We start from the raw sequence: 19,832 nt of genomic DNA on the forward strand, positions 1-19,832 counted from the left end.
GCGCCTGTCAATAGAGCCCGGAGTCAGGGCCTGTCTATAGAGCCCGGAGTCAGGGCCTGTCTATAGAGCCCGGAGTCAGAGCCTGTCTATAGAGCCCGGAGTCAGAGCCTGTCTATAGAACCCGGAGTCAGAGCCTGTCTATAGAGCCCGAGTCAGAGCCTGTCTATAGAGCCCAGAGTCAGAGCCTGTCTATAGAGCCAGAGTCAGAGCCTGTCTATAGAGCCAGAGTCAGAGCCTGTCTATAGAGCCCGGAGTCAGACCCTGTCTATAGAGCCCGGAGTCAGAGCCTGTCTATATAGCCCGGAGTCAGAGCCCGTCTATAAAGCCCGGAGTCAGAGCCCGTCTAGAGAGCCCAGAGTCAGAGCCCGTCTATAGATCCCGGAGTCAGAGCCCGTCTATAGAGCCAGAGTCAGAGCCCGTCTATAGAGCCCGGAGTCAGAGCCCGTCTATAGAGCCCGGAGTCAGAGCCTGTCTATAGAGCCCGGAGTCAGAGCCTGTCTATAGAGCCCGGAGTCAGAGCCCGTCTATAGAGCCCGGAGTCAGAGCCTGTCTATAGAGCCGTCTATAGAGCCAGAGTCAGAGCCTGTCTATAGAGCAGAGCCCGTCTATAGAGCCCGGAGTCAGAGCCCGTCTATAGAGCCCGGAGTCAGAGCCTGTCTATAGAGCCCGGAGTCAGCGCCTGTCTATAGAGCCTGAGTCAGCGCCTGTCTATAGAGCCCGGAGTCAGCGCCTGTCTATAGAGCCCAGAGTCAGCGCCTGTCTATAGAGCCCAGAGTCAGCGCCTCTCTATAGAGCCCTGAGTCAGGGCCTGTCTATAGAGCCAGAGTCAGAGCCTGAGCCTGTCTATAGAGCCCAGAGCCAGAGCCCGTCTATAGAGCCCGGAGTCAGAGTCTGTCTATAGAGCCCGGAGTCAGAGCCTGTCTATGGAGCCTGTCTATAGAGCCCAGAGTCAGAGCCCGTCTATAGAGCCCGTCTATAGAGCCCAGAGTCAAAGCCCGTCTATAGAGCCCGGAGTCAGAGCCTGTCTATAGAGCCCGGAGTCAGAGCCTGTCTATAGAGCCTAGAGCCCGGAGTCAGAGCCTGTCTATAGAGCCCAGAGTCAGAGCCTGTCTATAGAGCCGGAGTCCGAGCCTGTCTATAGAGCCCAGAGTCAGCACCTGTCTATAGAGCCCGGAGTCAGAGCCTGTCTATAGAGCCCGGAATCAGAGCCTGTCTATAGAGCCCGGAGTCAGAGCCTGTCTATAGAACCCGGAGTCAGAGCCTGTCTATAGAGCCCGGAGTCAGTGCCTGTCTATAGAGCCAGAGTCAGAGCCTGTCTATAGAGCCCGGAGTCAGAGCCTTTCTATAGAGCCCGGAGTCAGAGCCTGTCTATAGAGCCTGAAGTCAGCGTCTGTCTATAGAGCCCGGAGTCAGAGCCCGTCTATGGAGCCTGGAGTCAGAGCCTGTCTATGGAGCCTGGAGTCAGAGCCTGTCTATGGAGCCTGGAGTCAGAGCCGGTCTATAGAGCCGGAGTCAGAGCCTGTCTATAGAGCCGGGAGTCAGAGCCTGTCTATAGAGCCCGTCTATAGAGCCAGAGTCAGAGCCTGTCTATAGAGCCCAGAGTCAGCGCCTGTCTATAGAGCCCGGAGTCAGAGCCTGTCTATAGAGCCCGGAGTAAGGGCCTGTCTATAGAGCCCGGAGTCAGAGCCTGTCTATAGAGCCCGGAGTCAGAGCCTGTCTATAGAACCCGGAGTCAGAGCCTGTCTATAGAGCCAGAGTCAGAGCCTGTCTATAGAGCCAGAGTCAGAGCCTGTCTACTGTATAGAGCCAGAGTCAGAGCCTGTCTATAGAGCCCGGAGTCAGACCCTGTCTATAGAGCCCGGAGTCAGAGCCCGTCTATAGAGCCCGGAGTCAGAGCCCGTCTATAGAGCCCGGAGTCAGAGCCTGTCTAGAGAGCCCGGAGTCGGAGCCCGTCTATAGATCCCGGAGTCAGAGCCCGTCTATAGAGCCCGGAGTCAGAGTCCGTCTATAGAGCCCGGAGTCAGAGCCCGTCTATAGAGCCCGGAGTCAGAGCCCGTCTATTGAGCCAGAGTCACAGTCAGAGGCCGTCTATAGAGCCCAGAGTCAGAGCCCGTCTATAGAGCCCAGAGTGAGAGCCCATCTATAGAGCCCAGAGTGAGAGCCCGTCTATAGAGCCCAGAGTTAGAGCCTGTCCATAGAGCCCAGAGCCAGAGCCTGTCTACAGAGCCCAGAGCCAGAGCCTGTCTATAGAGCCCGGAGTCAGAGCGTGTCTCTAGAGCCCGGAGTCAGAGCCTATCTATAGAGCCCGGAGTCAGAGCCTGTCTATAACACCCGGAGTCAGAGCCTGTCTATAGAGCCCAGAGCCTGTCTATAGAGCCCAGAGTCAGAGCCTGTCTATAGAGCCAGAGTTAGAGCCTGTCTATAGAGCCCGGAGTCAGAGCCTGTCTATGGAGCCTGTCTATAGAGCCCAGAGTCTGAGCCTGTCTATAGAGCCCAGAGATAGAGCCCAGAGTCAGAGCCCGTCTATAGAGCCTATAGCCCGGAGTCAGAGCCTGTCTATAGAGCCCGGAGGCAGAGCCTGTCTATAGAGCCGGAGTCACAGCCTGTCTATAGAGCCCAGAGTCAGAGCCCGTCTATAGAGCCCAGAGTGAGAGCCCGTCTATAGAGCCCAGAGTGAGAACCCGTCTATGGAGCCCAGATTGAGAGCCCATCTATAGAGCCCAGAGTCAGTCCCTGTCCATAGAGCCCAGAGCCAAAGCCTGTCTACAGAGCCCAGAGCCAGAGCCTGTCTATAGAGCCCGGAGTCAGAGCGTGTCTATAGAGCCCGGAGTCAGAGCCTGTCTATAGAGCCCGGAGTCAGAGCCTGTCTATAGCACCCGGAGTCAGAGCCTGTCTATAGAGCCCAGAGCCTGTCTATAGAGCCCAGAGTCAGAGCCTGTCTATAGAGCCAGAGTCAGAGCCTGTCTATAGAGCCCGGAGTCAGAGCCTGTCTATGGAGCCTGTCTATAGAGCCCAGAGTCTGAGCCTGTCTATAGAGCCCAGAGATAGAGCCCAGAGTCAGAGCCCGTCTATAGAGCCTATAGCCCGGAGTCAGAGCCTGTCTATAGAGCCCGGAGTCAGAGCCTGTCTATAGAGCCGGAGTCACAGCCTGTCTATAGAGCCCAGAGTCAGCGCCTGTCAATAGAGCCCGGAGTCAGAGCCTGTCTATAGAGCCCGGAGTCAGGGCCTGTCTATAGAGCCCGGAGTCAGAGCCTGTCTATAGAGCCCGGAGTCAGAGCCTGTCTATAGAACCCGGAGTCAGAGCCTGTCTATAGAGCCCGAGTCAGAGCCCGTCTATAGCGCCCAGAGTCAATGCCTGTCTATAGAGTCCAGAGTCAGAGCCTGTCTATAGAGCCCGGAGTCAGAGCCTGTCTATAGAGCCCGGAGTCAGAGCCTGTCTATAGAGCTAGAGCCCGAGTCAGAGCCCGTCTATAGAGCCCGGAGTCAGAGCCCGTCTATAGAGCCCGGAGTCAGAGCCCGTCTATAGAGCCCAAAGTCAGAGCCCGGAGTCAGAGCCTGTCTATAGAGCCCGGAGTCAGAGCCCGTCTATAGAGCCCGGAGTCAGAGCCCGTCTATAGAGCCCAGAGTGAGAGCCCGTCTATAGAGCCCAGAGTTAGAGCCTGTCCATAGAGCCCAGAGCCAGAGCCTGTCTACAGAGCCCAGAGCCAGAGCCTGTCTATAGAGCCCGGAGTCAGAGCGTGTCTCTAGAGCCCAGAGTCAGAGCCTGTCTATAACACCCGGAGTCAGAGCCTGTCTATAACACCCGGAGTCAGAGCCTGTCTATAGAGCCCAGAGCCTGTCTATAGAGCCCAGAGTCAGAGCCTGTCTATAGAGCCAGAGTCAGAGCCTGTCTATAGAGCCCGGAGTCAGAGCCTGTCTATGGAGCCTGTCTATAGAGCCCAGAGTCTGAGCCTGTCTATAGAGCCCAGAGATAGAGCCCAGAGTCAGAGCCCGTCTATAGAGCCTATAGCCCGGAGTCAGAGCCTGTCTATAGAGCCCGGAGTCAGAGCCTGTCTATAGAGCCGGAGTCACAGCCTGTCTATAGAGCCCAGAGTCAGAGCCCGTCTATAGAGCCCAGAGTGAGAGCCCGTCTATAGAGCCCAGAGTGAGAGCCCGTCTATAGAGCCCAGATTGAGAGCCCATCTATAGAGCCCAGAGTCAGAGCCTGTCCATAGAGCCCAGAGCCAAAGCCTGTCTACAGAGCCCAGAGCCAGAGCCTGTCTATAGAGCCCGGAGTCAGAGCGTGTCTATAGAGCCCGGAGTCAGAGCCTGTCTATAGAGCCCGGAGTCAGAGCCTGTCTATAGCACCCGGAGTCAGAGCCTGTCTATAGAGCCCAGAGCCTGTCTATAGAGCCCAGAGTCAGAGCCTGTCTATAGAGCCAGAGTCAGAGCCTGTCTATAGAGCCCGGAGTCAGAGCCTGTCTATAGAGCCTGTCTATAGAGCCCACAGTCAGAGCCCGTCTATAGAGCCTAAAGCCCGGAGACAGAGCCTGTCTATAGAGCCCGGAGTCAGAGCCTGTCTATAGAGCCGGAGTCACAGCCTGTCTATAGAGCCCAGAGTCAGCGCCTGTCTATAGAGCCCGGAGTCAGAGCCTGTCTATAGAGCCCGGAGTAAGGGCCTGTCTATAGAGCCCGGAGTCAGAGCCTGTCTATAGAGCCCGGAGTCAGAGCCTGTCTATAGAACCCGGAGTCAGAGCCTGTCTATAGAGCCAGAGTCAGAGCCTGTCTATAGAGCCAGAGTCAGAGCCTGTCTACTGTATAGAGCCAGAGTCAGAGCCTGTCTATAGAGCCCGGAGTCAGACCCTGTCTATAGAGCCCGGAGTCAGAGCCCGTCTATAGAGCCCGGAGTCAGAGCCCGTCTATAGAGCCCGGAGTCAGAGCCTGTCTAGAGAGCCCGGAGTCGGAGCCCGTCTATAGATCCCGGAGTCAGAGCCCGTCTATAGAGCCCGGAGTCAGAGTCCGTCTATAGAGCCCGGAGTCAGAGCCCGTCTATAGAGCCCGGAGTCAGAGCCCGTCTATTGAGCCAGAGTCACAGTCAGAGGCCGTCTATAGAGCCCAGAGTCAGAGCCCGTCTATAAAGCCCAGAGTGAGAGCCCATCTATAGAGCCCAGAGTGAGAGCCCGTCTATAGAGCCCAGAGTTAGAGCCTGTCCATAGAGCCCAGAGCCAGAGCCTGTCTACAGAGCCCAGAGCCAGAGCCTGTCTATAGAGCCCGGAGTCAGAGCGTGTCTCTAGAGCCCGGAGTCAGAGCCTATCTATAGAGCCCGGAGTCAGAGCCTGTCTATAACACCCGGAGTCAGAGCCTGTCTATAGAGCCCAGAGCCTGTCTATAGAGCCCAGAGTCAGAGCCTGTCTATAGAGCCAGAGTTAGAGCCTGTCTATAGAGCCCGGAGTCAGAGCCTGTCTATGGAGCCTGTCTATAGAGCCCAGAGTCTGAGCCTGTCTATAGAGCCCAGAGATAGAGCCCAGAGTCGGAGCCCGTCTATAGAGCCTATAGCCCGGAGTCAGAGCCTGTCTATAGAGCCCAGAGGCAGAGCCTGTCTATAGAGCCGGAGTCACAGCCTGTCTATAGAGCCCAGAGTCAGAGCCCGTCTATAGAGCCCAGAGTGAGAGCCCGTCTATAGAGCCCAGAGTGAGAACCCGTCTATGGAGCCCAGATTGAGAGCCCATCTATAGAGCCCAGAGTCAGTCCCAGTCCATAGAGCCCAGAGCCAAAGCCTGTCTACAGAGCCCAGAGCCAGAGCCTGTCTATAGAGCCCGGAGTCAGAGCGTGTCTATAGAGCCCGGAGTCAGAGCCTGTCTATAGAGCCCGGAGTCAGAGCCTGTCTATAGCACCCGGAGTCAGAGCCTGTCTATAGAGCCCAGAGCCTGTCTATAGAGCCCAGAGTCAGAGCCTGTCTATAGAGCCAGAGTCAGAGCCTGTCTATAGAGCCCGGAGTCAGAGCCTGTCTATGGAGCCTGTCTATAGAGCCCAGAGTCTGAGCCTGTCTATAGAGCCCAGAGATAGAGCCCAGAGTCAGAGCCCGTCTATAGAGCCTATAGCCCGGAGTCAGAGCCTGTCTATAGAGCCCGGAGTCAGAGCCTGTCTATAGAGCCGGAGTCACAGCCTGTCTATAGAGCCCAGAGTCAGCGCCTGTCAATAGAGCCCGGAGTCAGGGCCTGTCTATAGAGCCCGGAGTCAGGGCCTGTCTATAGAGCCCGGAGTCAGAGCCTGTCTATAGAGCCCGGAGTCAGAGCCTGTCTATAGAACCCGGAGTCAGAGCCTGTCTATAGAGCCCGAGTCAGAGCCTGTCTATAGAGCCCAGAGTAAGAGCCTGTCTATAGAGCCAGAGTCAGAGCCTGTCTATAGAGCCAGAGTCAGAGCCTGTCTATAGAGCCCGGAGTCAGACCCTGTCTATAGAGCCCGGAGTCAGAGCCTGTCTATATAGCCCGGAGTCAGAGCCCGTCTATAAAGCCCGGAGTCAGAGCCCGTCTAGAGAGCCCAGAGTCAGAGCCCGTCTATAGATCCCGGAGTCAGAGCCCGTCTATAGAGCCAGAGTCAGAGCCCGTCTATAGAGCCCGGAGTCAGAGCCCGTCTATAGAGCCCGGAGTCAGAGCCTGTCTATAGAGCCCGGAGTCAGAGCCTGTCTATAGAGCCCGGAGTCAGAGCCCGTCTATAGAGCCCGGAGTCAGAGCCTGTCTATAGAGCCGTCTATAGAGCCAGAGTCAGAGCCTGTCTATAGAGCAGAGCCCGTCTATAGAGCCCGGAGTCAGAGCCCGTCTATAGAGCCCGGAGTCAGAGCCTGTCTATAGAGCCCGGAGTCAGCGCCTGTCTATAGAGCCTGAGTCAGCGCCTGTCTATAGAGCCCGGAGTCAGCGCCTGTCTATAGAGCCCAGAGTCAGCGCCTGTCTATAGAGCCCAGAGTCAGCGCCTCTCTATAGAGCCCTGAGTCAGGGCCTGTCTATAGAGCCAGAGTCAGAGCCTGAGCCTGTCTATAGAGCCCAGAGCCAGAGCCCGTCTATAGAGCCCGGAGTCAGAGTCTGTCTATAGAGCCCGGAGTCAGAGCCTGTCTATGGAGCCTGTCTATAGAGCCCAGAGTCAGAGCCCGTCTATAGAGCCCGTCTATAGAGCCCAGAGTCAAAGCCCGTCTATAGAGCCCGGAGTCAGAGCCTGTCTATAGAGCCCGGAGTCAGAGCCTGTCTATAGAGCCTAGAGCCCGGAGTCAGAGCCTGTCTATAGAGCCCAGAGTCAGAGCCTGTCTATAGAGCCGGAGTCCGAGCCTGTCTATAGAGCCCAGAGTCAGCACCTGTCTATAGAGCCCGGAGTCAGAGCCTGTCTATAGAGCCCGGAATCAGAGCCTGTCTATAGAGCCCGGAGTCAGAGCCTGTCTATAGAACCCGGAGTCAGAGCCTGTCTATAGAGCCCGGAGTCAGTGCCTGTCTATAGAGCCAGAGTCAGAGCCTGTCTATAGAGCCCGGAGTCAGAGCCTTTCTATAGAGCCCGGAGTCAGAGCCTGTCTATAGAGCCTGAAGTCAGCGTCTGTCTATAGAGCCCGGAGTCAGAGCCCGTCTATGGAGCCTGGAGTCAGAGCCTGTCTATGGAGCCTGGAGTCCGAGCCTGTCTATGGAGCCTGGAGTCAGAGCCGGTCTATAGAGCCGGAGTCAGAGCCTGTCTATAGAGCCGGGAGTCAGAGCCTGTCTATAGAGCCCGTCTATAGAGCCCGGAGTCAGAGCCTGTCTATAGAGCCCAGAGTCAGCGCCTGTCTATAGAGCCCGGAGTCAGAGCCTGTCTATAGAGCCCGGAGTAAGGGCCTGTCTATAGAGCCCGGAGTCAGAGCCTGTCTATAGAGCCCGGAGTCAGAGCCTGTCTATAGAACCCGGAGTCAGAGCCTGTCTATAGAGCCAGAGTCAGAGCCTGTCTATAGAGCCAGAGTCAGAGCCTGTCTACTGTATAGAGCCAGAGTCAGAGCCTGTCTATAGAGCCCGGAGTCAGACCCTGTCTATAGAGCCCGGAGTCAGAGCCCGTCTATAGAGCCCGGAGTCAGAGCCCGTCTATAGAGCCCGGAGTCAGAGCCTGTCTAGAGAGCCCGGAGTCGGAGCCCGTCTATAGATCCCGGAGTCAGAGCCCGTCTATAGAGCCCGGAGTCAGAGTCCGTCTATAGAGCCCGGAGTCAGAGCCCGTCTATAGAGCCCGGAGTCAGAGCCCGTCTATTGAGCCAGAGTCACAGTCAGAGGCCGTCTATAGAGCCCAGAGTCAGAGCCCGTCTATAGAGCCCAGAGTGAGAGCCCATCTATAGAGCCCAGAGTGAGAGCCCGTCTTAGAGCCTGTCCATAGAGCCCAGAGCCAGAGCCTGTCTACAGAGCCCAGAGCCAGAGCCTGTCTATAGAGCCCGGAGTCAGAGCGTGTCTCTAGAGCCCGGAGTCAGAGCCTATCTATAGAGCCCGGAGTCAGAGCCTGTCTATAACACCCGGAGTCAGAGCCTGTCTATAGATCCCAGAGCCTGTCTATAGAGCCCAGAGTCAGAGCCTGTCTATAGAGCCAGAGTTAGAGCCTGTCTATAGAGCCCGGAGTCAGAGCCTGTCTATGGAGCCTGTCTATAGAGCCCAGAGTCTGAGCCTGTCTATAAAGCCCAGAGATAGAGCCCAGAGTCAGAGCCCGTCTATAGAGCCTATAGCCCGGAGTCAGAGCCTGTCTATAGAGCCCGGAGGCAGAGCCTGTCTATAGAGCCGGAGTCACAGCCTGTCTATAGAGCCCAGAGTCAGAGCCCGTCTATAGAGCCCAGAGTGAGAGCCCGTCTATAGAGCCCAGAGTGAGAACCCGTCTATGGAGCCCAGATTGAGAGCCCATCTATAGAGCCCAGAGTCAGTCCCTGTCCATAGAGCCCAGAGCCAAAGCCTGTCTACAGAGCCCAGAGCCAGGGCCTGTCTATAGAGCCCGGAGTCAGAGCGTGTCTATAGAGCCCGGAGTCAGAGCCTGTCTATAGAGCCCGGAGTCAGAGCCTCTCTATAGCACCCGGAGTCAGAGCCTGTCTATAGAGCCCAGAGCCTGTCTATAGAGCCCAGAGTCAGAGCCTGTCTATAGAGCCAGAGTCAGAGCCTGTCTATAGAGCCCGGAGTCAGAGCCTGTCTATGGAGCCTGTCTATAGAGCCCAGAGTCTGAGCCTGTCTATAGAGCCCAGAGATAGAGCCCAGAGTCAGAGCCCGTCTATAGAGCCTATAGCCCGGAGTCAGAGCCTGTCTATAGAGCCCGGAGTCAGAGCCTGTCTATAGAGCCGGAGTCACAGCCTGTCTATAGAGCCCAGAGTCAGCGCCTGTCAATAGAGCCCGGAGTCAGAGCCTGTCAATAGAGCCCGGAGTCAGAGCCTGTCTATAGAGCCCGGAGTCAGAGCCTGTCTATAGAGCCCGGAGTCAGAGCCTGTCTATAGAACCCGGAGTCAGAGCCTGTCTATAGAGCCCGAGTCAGAGCCTGTCTATAGAGCCCAGAGTCAGAGCCTGTCTATAGAGCCAGAGTCAGAGCCTGTCTATAGAGCCAGAGTCAGAGCCTGTCTATAGAGCCCGGAGTCAGACCCTGTCTATAGAGCCCGGAGTCAGAGCCTGTCTATATAGCACGGAGTCAGAGCCCGTCTATAAAGCCCCGAGTCAGAGCCCGTCTAGAGAGCCCAGAGTCAGAGCCCGTCTATAGATCCCGGAGTCAGAGCCCGTCTATAGAGCCAGAGTCAGAGCCCGTCTATAGAGCCCGGAGTCAGAGCCCGTCTATAGAGCCCGGAGTCAGAGCCTGTCTATAGAGCCCGGAGTCAGAGCCTGTCTAGAGAGCCCGGAGTCAGAGCCTGTCTATAGAGCCCGGAGTCAGAGCCCGTCTATAGAGCCCGGAGTCAGAGCCTGTCTATAGAGCCGTCTATAGAGCCAGAGTCAGAGCCTGTCTATAGAGCAGAGCCCGTCTATAGAGCCCGGAGTCAGAGCCCGTCTATAGAGCCCGGAGTCAGAGCCTGTCTATAGAGCCCGGAGTCAGCGCCTGTCTATAGAGCCTGAGTCAGCGCCTGTCTATAGAGCCCGGAGTCAGCGCCTGTCTATAGAGCCCAGAGTCAGCGCCTGTCTATAGAGCCCAGAGTCAGCGCCTCTCTATAGAGCCCTGAGTCAGGGCCTGTCTATAGAGCCAGAGTCAGAGCCTGAGCCTGTCTATAGAGCCCAGAGCCAGAGCCCGTCTATAGAGCCCGGAGTCAGAGTCTGTCTATAGAGCCCGGAGTCAGAGCCTGTCTATGGAGCCTGTCTATAGAGCCCAGAGTCAGAGCCCGTCTATAGAGCCCGTCTATAGAGCCCAGAGTCAAAGCCCGTCTATAGAGCCCAGAGTCAGAGCCTGTCTATAGAGCCGGAGTACGAGCCTGTCTATAGAGCCCAGAGTCAGCACCTGTCTATAGAGCCCGGAGTCAGAGCCTGTCTATAGAGCCCGGAATCAGAGCCTGTCTATAGAGCCCGGAGTCAGAGCCTGTCTATAGAACCCAGAGTCAGAGCCTGTCTATAGAGCCCGGAGTCAGTGCCTGTCTATAGAGCCAGAGTCAGAGCCTGTCTATAGAGCCCGGAGTCAGAGCCTTTCTATAGAGCCCGGAGTCAGAGCCTGTCTATAGAGCCTGGAGTCAGCGTCTGTCTATAGAGCCCGGAGTCAGAGCCCGTCTATGGAGCCTGGAGTCAGAGCCTGTCTTTGGAGCCTGGAGTCAGAGCCTGTCTATGGAGCCTGGAGTCAGAGCCGGTCTATAGAGCCGGAGTCAGAGCCTGTCTATAGAGCCGGGAGTCAGAGCCTGTCTATAGAGTCGGGAGTCAGAGCCTGTCTATAGAGCCCGTCTATAGAGCCAGAGTCAGAGCCTGTCTATAGAGCAGAGCCCGTCTATAGAGCCCGGAGTCAGAGCCCGTCTATAGAGCCCGGAGTCAGAGCCTGTCTATAGAGCCCGGAGTCAGCGCCTGTCTATAGAGCCAGAGTCAGCGCCTGTCTATAGAGCCCGGAGTCAGCGCCTGTCTATAGAGCCCAGAGTCAGCGCCTGTCTATAGAGCCCTGAGTCAGGGCCTGTCTATAGAGCCAGAATCAGAGCCTGAGCCTGTCTATAGAGCCCAGAGCCAGAGCCCGTCTATACAGCCCGAAGTCAGAGTCTGTCTATAGAGCCCAGAGTCAGAGCCTGTCAATGGATCCTGTCTATCGAGCCCAGAGTCAGAGCCCGTCTATAGAGCCCAGAGATAGAGCCCAGAGTCAAAGCCCGTCTATAGAGCCCGGAGTCAGAGCCTGTCTATAGAGCCCGGAGTCAGAGCCTGTCTATAGAGCCTAGAGCCCGGAGTCAGAGCCTGTCTATAGAGCCCGGAGTCAGAGCCTGTCTATAGAGCCGGAGTCCGAGCCTGTCTATAGAGCCCAGAGTCAGCACCTGTCTATAGAGCCCGGAGTCAGAGCCTGTCTATAGAGCCCGGAGTCAGAGCCTGTCTATAGAGCCAGACTCAGGGCCTGTCTATAGAGCCCGGAGTCAGAGCCTGTTATAGAGCCCGGAGTCAGAGCCTGTCTATAGAACCCGGAGTCAGAGCCTGTCTATAGAGCCCGGAGTCAGTACCTGTCTATAGAGCCAGAGTCAGAGCCTGTCTATAGAGCCCGGAGTCAGAGCCTTTCTATAGAGCCCGGAGTCAGAGCCTGTCTATAGAGCCTGGAGTCAGCGTCTGTCTATAGAGCCCGGAGTCAGAGCCCGTCTATGGAGCCTGGAGTCAGAGCCTGTCTATAGAGCCAGAGTCAGAGCCCGTCTACAGAGCCGGAGTCAGAGCCTGTCTATAGAGCCGGAGTCAGAGCCTGTCTATAGAGTGAGAGTCAGGGCCTGTCTATAGCACCCGGAGTCAGAGCCTGACTATAGAGGCCGGAGTCAGAGCCCGTCTATAGAGCCCGAAGTCAGAGCCCGTCTATAGAGCCCAGAGTCAGAGCCCGTCTATAGACCCAGAGTCAGAGCCTCTCTATAGAGCCCAGAGTCAGGGCCTGTCTGTAGCGCCCGGAGTCAGAGCCTGTCTATAGAGCCGGGAGTCAGAGCCTGTCTATAGAGCCGGGAGTCAGAGCCTGTCTATAGAGCCGGGAGTCAGAGCCTGTCTATAGAGCCGGAGTCAGAGCCTGTCTATAGGGCCGGGAGTCAGAGCCTGTCTATAGAGCCCGGAGTCAGAGCCTGTCTGTAGAGCCCAGAGTCAGAGCCTGTCTGTAGAGCCAAAGTCAGAGCCTGTCTATAGAGCCCGGAGTCAGAGCCTGTCTATAGAGCCCGGAGTCAGAGCCCGTCTATAGAGCCAAGGTCAGAGCCTGTCTATAGAGCCTAGAGTCAGAGCCTGTCTATAGAGCCCGTCTATAGAGCCAGAGTCAGAGCCTGTCTATAGAGCAGAGCCCGTCTATAGAGCCCGGAGTAAGAGCCCGTCTACAGAGCCCGGAGTCAGAGCCTGTCTATAGAGCCCGGAGTCAGCGCCTGTCTATAGAGCCCGGAATCAGCGCCTGTCTATAGAGCCCGGAGTCAGCGCCTGTCTATAGAGCCAGAGTCAGAGCCTGTCTATAGAGCCCGGAGTCAGAGCCTGTCTATAGAGCCTGGAGTCAGAGCCCATCTATGGAGCCTGGAGTCAGAGCCTGTCTATAGAGTCAGAGCCCGTCTACAGAGCAGGAGTCAGAGCCTGTCTATAGAGCTGGAGTCAGAGCCTGTCTATAGAGTGAGAGTCAGGGCCTGTCTATAGCACCCGGAGTCACAGCCTGACTATAGAGCCCGGAGTCAGAGCCCGTCTATAGAGCCCGAAGTCAGAGCCCATCTATAGAGCCCAGAGTCAGAGCCTGTCTATAGACCCAGAGTCAGAGCCTCTCTATAGAGCCCAGAGTCAGGGCCTGTCTGTAGCGCCCGGAGTCAGAGCTTGTCTATAGAGCCGGAGTCAGAGCCTGTCTATAGAGCCGGGAGTCAGAGCCTGTCTATAGAGCCCGGAGTCAGAGCTTGTCTGTAGAGCCCAGAGTCAGAGCCTGTCTGTAGAGCCAGAGTCAGAGCCTGTCTATAGAGCCCGGAGTCCGAGCCTGTCTATAGAGCCCGTCTATAGAGCCAAGGTCAGAGCCTGTCTATAGAGCCTAGAGTCAGAGCCTGTCTATTGGGCCCGTCTATAGAGCCAGAGTCAGAGAATGTCTATAGAGCACAGCTCGTCCATAGAGCCCCGAGTCAGAGCCCGTCTATAGAGCCCGGAGTCAGAGCCTGTCTATAGAGCCCGGAGTCAGCGCCTGTCTATAGAGCCAGAGTCAGCGCCTGTCTATAGAGCCCGGAGTCAGCGCCTGTCTATAGAGCCCAGAGTCAGCACCTGTCTATAGAGCCCTGAGTCAGGGCCTGTCTATAGAGCCAGAGTCAGAGCCTGAGCCTGTCTATAGAGCCGAGAGCCCGTCTATAGAGCCCGGAGTCAGAGCCTGTCTATAGAGCCCAGAGTCAGAGCCTGTCTATGGAGCCTGTCTATAGAGCCCAGAGTCAGAGCCCGTCTGTAGAGCCCAGAGATAGAGCCCAGAGTCAAAACCCGTCTATAGAGCCCGGAGTCACAACCTGTCTATAGAGCCCGGAGTCACAGCCTGTCTATAGTGCCTAGAGCCCGGAGTCAGAGTCTGTCTATAGAGCCCGGAGTCAGAGCCTGTCTATAGAGCCGGAGTCCGAGCCTGTCTATAGAGCCCAGAGTCAGCACCTGTCTATAGAGCCCGGAGTCAGAGCCTGTCTATAGAGCCCGGAGTCAGAGCCTGTCTATAGAGCCCGGAGTCAGGGCCTGTCTATAGAGCCCGGAGTCAGAGCCTGTCTATGGAGCCCGGAGTCAGAGCATGTCTATAGAGCCCGGAGTCAGAGCCTGTCTATAGAGCCCGGAGTCAGAGCCTGTCTATGGAGCCTGTCTATAGAGCCCAGAGTCAGAGCCCGTCTATAGAGCCCAGAGATAGAGCCCAGAGTCAAAGCCCGTCTATAGAGCCCGGAGTCAGAGCCTGTCTATAGAGCCCAGAGTCAGAACCTGTCTACAGAGCCTAGAGCCCGGAGTCAGAGCCTGTCTATAGAGCCCGGAGTCAGAGCCTGTCTATAGAGCCGGAGTCAGAGCCCGTCTATAGAGCCCGGAGTCAGAGCCTGTCTATAGAGCCCGGAGTCAGAGCCTGTCTATAGAGCCCGGAGTCAGAGCCCGTCTATAGAGCCCGGAGTCAGAGCATGTCTATAGAGCCCGTCTATAGAGCCAGAGTCAGAGTCTGTCTATAGAGCAGAGCCCGTCTATAGAGCCCGGAGTCAGAGCCCGTCTATAGAGCCAGAGTCAGCGCCTGTCTATAGAGCCCAGAGTCAGCGCCTGTCTATAGAGCCCAGAGTCAGCGCCTGCCTATAGAGCCCTGAGTCAGGGTCTGTCTATAGAGCCAGAGTCAGAGCCTGTCTATAGAGCCCAGAGCCAGAGCCCGTCTATAGAGCCCGGAGTCAGAGCCTGTCTATAGAGCCCAGAGTCAGAGCCTGTCTATGGAGCCTGTCTATAGAGCCCAGAGTCAGAGCCCGTCTATAGAGCCCAGAGATAGAGCCCAGAGTCAAAGCCCGTCTATAGAGCCCGGAGTCAGAGCCTGTCTATAGAGCCCGGAGTCAGAGCCTGTCTATAGAGCCTAGAGCCCGGAGTCAGAGCCTGTCTATAGAGCCCAGAGTCAGAGCCTGTCTATAGAGCCGGAGTCCGAGCCTGTCTATAAAGCCCAGAGTCAGCACCTGTCTATAGAGCCCGGAGTCAGAGCCTGTCTATAGAGCCTAGAGCCCGGAGTCAGAGCCTGTCTATGGAGCCCGGAGTCAGAGCCTGTCTATAGAGCCAGAGTCAGGGCCTGTCTATAGAGCCCAGAGTCAGAGCCTGTCTATAGAGCCCGGAGTCAGAGCCTGTCTATAGAACCCAGAGTCAGAGCCTGTCTATAGAGCCCGGAGTCAGTGCCTGTCTATAGAGCCAGAGTCAGAGCCTGTCTATAGAGCCCGGAGTCAGAGCCTTTCTATAGAGCCCGGAGTCAGAGCCTGTCTATAGAGCCCGGAGTCAGCGTCTGTCTATAGAGCCCGGAGTCAGAGCCCGTCTATGGAGCCTGGAGTCAGAGCCTGTCTATGGAGCCTGGAGTCAGAGCCCGTCTATAGAGCCAGAGTCAGAGCCCGTCTACAGAGCCGGAGTCAGAGCCTGTCTATAGCGCCGGAGTCAGAGCCTATTTATAGAGTGAGAGTCAGGGCCTGTCTATAGCACCCGGAGTCAGAGCCTGACTATAGAGCCCGGAGTCAGAGCCCGTCTATATAGCCCAGAGTCAGAGCCCGTCTATAGACCCAGAGTCAGAGCCTCTCTATAGAGCCCAGAGTCAGGGCCTGTCTGTAGCGCCCGGAGTCAGAGCCTGTCTATAGAGCCGGAGTCAGAGCCTGTCTATAGAGCCGGGAGTCAGAGCCTGTCTATAGAGCCTGTCTATAGAGCCAGAGTCAGAGCCTGTCTATAGAGCAGAGCCCGTCTATAGAGCCCGGAGTCAGAGCCCGTCTATAGAGCCCGGAGTCAGAGCCTGTCTATAGAGCCCGGAGTCAGCGCCTGTCTATAGAGCCAGAGTCAGAGCCTGTCTATAGAGCCCGGAGTCAGCGCCTGTCTATAGAGCCCAGAGTCAGCGCCTGTCTATAGAGCCCTGAGTCAGGGCCTGTCTATAGAGCCAGAGTCAGAGCCTGAGCCTGTCTATAGAGCCCGGAGCCAGAGCCCGTCTATAGAGCCCGGAGTCAGAGCCCGTCTATAGAGCCCGGAGTCAGAGCCTGTCTATGGAGCCTGTCTATAGAGCCCAGAGTCAGAGCCCAGAGATAGAGCCCAGAGATAGAGCCCAGAGTCAAAGCCCGTCTATAGAGCCCGGAGTCAGAGCCTGTCTATAGAGCCCGGAGTCAGAGCCTGTCTATAGAGCCTAGAGCCCGGAGTCAGAGCCTGTCTATAGAGCCCGGAGTCAGAGCCTGTCTATAGAGCCGGAGTCTGAGCCTGTCTATAGAGCCCAGAGTCAGCACCTGTCTATAGAGCCCGGAGTCAGAGCCTGTCTATAGAGCCCGGAGTCAGAGCCTGTCTATAGAGCCCGGAGTCAGAGCCTGTCTATAGAGCCCGGAGTCAGAGCCTGTCTATAGAACCCAGAGTCAGAGCCTGTCTATAGAGCCCGGAGTCAGTGCCTGTCTATAGAGCCAGAGTCAGAGCCTGTCTATAGAGCCAGAGTCAGAGCCTGTCTATAGAGCCCGGAGTCAGAGCCTTTCTATAGAGCCCGGAGTCAGAGCCTGTCTATAGAGCCTGGAGTCAGCGTCTGTCTATAGAGCCCGGAGTCAGAGCCCGTCTATGGAGCCTGGAGTCAGAGCCTGTCTATAGAGCCAGAGTCAGAGCCCGTCTACAGAGCCGGAGTCAGAGCCTGTCTATAGAGTGAGAGTCAGGGCCTGTCTATAGCACCCGGAGTCAGAGCCTTACTATAGAGCCCGGAGTCAGAGCCTGTCTATAGAGCCCGGAGTCAGAGCCCGTCTATAGAGCCCAGAGTCAGAGCCCGTCTATAGACCCAGAGTCAGAGCCTCTCTATAGAGCCCAGAGTCAGGGCCTGTCTGTAGCGCCCGGAGTCAGAGCCTGTCTATAGAGCCGGAGTAAGAGCCTGTCTATGGAGCCGGGAGTCAGAGCCTGTCTATAGAGCCCGGAGTCAGAGCCTGTCTGTAGAGCCCAGAGTCAGAGCCTGTCTGTAGAGCCAGAGTCAGAGCCTCTCTATAGAGCCCGGAGTCAGAGCCTGTCTATAGAGCCTGGAGTCAGCATCTGTCTATAGAGCCCGGAGTCAGAGCCCGTCTATGGAGCCTGGAGTCAGAGCCTGTCTATAGAGCCAGAGTCAGAGCCCGTCTACAGAGCCGGAGTCAGAGCCTGTCTATAGAGCCGGAGTCAGAGCCTGTCTATAGAGTGAGAGTCAGGGCCTGTCTATAGCACCCGGAGTCAGAGCCTGACTATAGAGGCCGGAGTCAGAGCCCGTCTATAGAGCCCGAAGTCAGAGCCCGTCTATAGAGCCCAGAGTCAGAGCCCGTCTATAGACCCAGAGTCAGAGCCTCTCTATAGAGCCCAGAGTCAGGGCCTGTCTGTAGCGCCCGGAGTCAGAGCCTGTCTGTAGAGCCGGAGTCAGAGCCTGTCTGTAGAGCCGGGAGTCAGAGCCTGTCTATAGAGCCGGAGTCAGAGCCTGTCCATAGAGCCGGGAGTCAGAGCCTGTCTATAGAGCCCGGAGTCAGAGCCTGTCTGTAGAGCCCAGAGTCAGAGCCTGTCTGTAGAGCCAGAGTCAGAGCCTGTCTATAGAGCCCGGAGTCAGAGCCTGTCTATAGAGCCCGGAGTCAGAGCCCGTCTATAGAGCCAAGGTCAGAGCCTGTCTATAGAGCCTAGAGTCAGAGCCTGTCTATAGAGCCCGTCTATAGAGCCAGAGTCAGAGCCTGTCTATAGAGCAGAGCCCGTCTATAGAGCCCGGAGTAAGAGCCCGTCTATAGAGCCCGGAGTCAGAGCCTGTCTATAGAGCCCGGAGTCAGCGCCTGTCTATAGAGCCCGGAATCAGCGCCTGTCTATAGAGCCCGGAGTCAGCGCCTGTCTATAGAGCCAGAGTCAGAGCCTGTCTATAGAGCCCGGAGTCAGAGCCTGTCTATAGAGCCTGGAGTCAGAGGCCGTCTATGGAGCCTGGAGTCAGAGCCTGTCTATAGAGTCAGAGCCCGTCTACAGAGCAGGAGTCAGAGCCTGTCTATAGAGCTGGAGTCAGAGCCTGTCTATAGAGTGAGAGTCAGGGCCTGTCTATAGCACCCGGAGTCAAAGCCTGACTATAGAGCCCGGAGTCAGAGCCCGTCTATAGAGCCCGAAGTCAGAGCCCATCTACAGAGCCCAGAGTCAGAGCCTGTCTATAGACCCAGAGTCAGAGCCTCTCTATAGAGCCCAGAGTCAGGGCCTGTCTGTAGCGCCCGGAGTCAGAGCTTGTCTATAGAGCCGGAGTCAGAGCCTGTCTATAGAGCCGGGAGTCAGAGCCTGTCTATAGAGCCCGGAGTCAGAGCCTGTCTGTAGAGCCCAGAGTCAGAGCCTGTCTGTAGAGCCAGAGTCAGAGCCTGTCTATAGAGCCCGGAGTCAGAGCCTGTCTATAGAGCCCGGAGTCAGAGCCCGTCTATAGAGCCAAGGTCAGAGCCTGTCTATAGAGCCTAGAGTCAGAGCCTGTCTATTGGGCCCGTCTATAGAGCCAGAGTCAGAGCCTGTCTATAGAGCAGAGCTCGTCTATAGAGCCCGGAGTCAGAGCCCTTCTATAGAGCCCGGAGTCAGAGCCTGTCTATAGAGCCCGGAGTCAGCGCCTGTCTATAGAGCCAGAGTCAGCGCCTGTCTATAGAGCCCGGAGTCAGCGCCTGTCTATAGAGCCCAGAGTCAGCGCCTGTCTATAGAGCCCTGAGTCAGGGCCTGTCTATAGAGCCAGAGTCAGAGCCTGAGCCTGTCTATAGAGCCGAGAGCCCGTCTATAGAGCCCGGAGTCAGAGCCTGTCTATAGAGCCCAGAGTCAGAGCCTGTCTATGGAGCCTGTCTATAGAGCCCAGAGTCAGAGCCCGTCTGTAGAGCCCAGAGATAGAGCCCAGAGTCAAAACCCGTCTATAGAGCCCGGAGTCACAACCTGTCTATAGAGCCCGGAGTCACAGCCTGTCTATAGAGCCTAGAGCCCGGAGTCAGAGTCTGTCTATAGAGCCCGGAGTCAGAGCCTGTCTATAGAGCCGGAGTCCGAGCCTGTCTATAGAGCCCAGAGTCAGCACCTGTCTATAGAGCCCGGAGTCAGAGCCTGTCTATAGAACCCGGAGTCAGAGCCTGTCTATAGAGCCCGGAGTCAGGGCCTGTCTATAGAGCCCGGAGTCAGAGCCTGTCTATGGAGCCCGGAGTCAGAGCCTGTCTATAGAGCCCGGAGTCAGAGCCTGTCTATAGAGCCCGGAGTCAGAGCCTGTCTATGGAGCCTGTCTATAGAGCCCAGAGTCAGAGCCCGTCTATAGAGCCCGGAGTCAGAGCCTGTCTATAGAGCCCGGAGTCAGAGCCTGTCTATAGAGCCTAGAGCCCGGAGTCAGAGCCTGTCTATAGAGCCCGGAGTCAGAGCCTGTCTATAGAGCCGGAGTCTGAGCCTGTCTATAGAGCCCAGAGTCAGCACCTGTCTATAGAGCCCGGAGTCAGAGCCTGTCTATAGAGCCCGGAGTCAGAGCCTGTCTATAGAGCCCGGAGTCAGAGCCTGTCTATAGAGCCCGGAGTCAGAGCCTGTCTATAGAGCCCGGAGTCAGAGCCTGTCTATAGAACCCAGAGTCAGAGCCTGTCTATAGAGCCCGGAGTCAGTGCCTGTCTATAGAGCCAGAGTCAGAGCCTGTCTATAGAGCCAGAGTCAGAGCCTGTCTATAGAGCCCGGAGTCAGAGCCTTTCTATAGAGCCCGGAGTCAGAGCCTGTCTATAGAGCCTGGAGTCAGCGTCTGTCTATAGAGCCCGGAGTCAGAGCCCGTCTATGGAGCCTGGAGTCAGAGCCTGTCTATAGAGCCAGAGTCAGAGCCCGTCTACAGAGCCGGAGTCAGAGCCTGTCTATAGAGTGAGAGTCAGGGCCTGTCTATAGCACCCGGAGTCAGAGCCTTACTATAGAGCCCGGACTCAGAGCCCGTCTATAGAGCCCGGAGTCAGAGCCCGTCTATAGAGCCCAGAGTCAGAGCCCGTCTATAGACCCAGAGTCAGAGCCTCTCTATAGAGCCCAGAGTCAGGGCCTGTCTGTAGCGCCCGGAGTCAGAGCCTGTCTATAGAGCCGGAGTAAGAGCCTGTCTATGGAGCCGGGAGT

General features: G+C 56.7%; 1 protein-coding gene across 2 annotated transcripts in view; it reads right to left on the reverse strand.

Annotated features, from left to right (window-relative positions):
* RTKN (rhotekin) overlaps positions 1-19,832 on the reverse strand; it is a 442,062-nt gene that overhangs the window by 285,505 nt on the left and 136,725 nt on the right. The window lies entirely within an intron of this gene.

The sequence above is a fragment of the Pleurodeles waltl genome, chromosome 1_1 (genome assembly GCF_031143425.1).
Source record: "Pleurodeles waltl isolate 20211129_DDA chromosome 1_1, aPleWal1.hap1.20221129, whole genome shotgun sequence".
Taxonomy (NCBI): Eukaryota; Metazoa; Chordata; class Amphibia; order Caudata; family Salamandridae; genus Pleurodeles; species Pleurodeles waltl.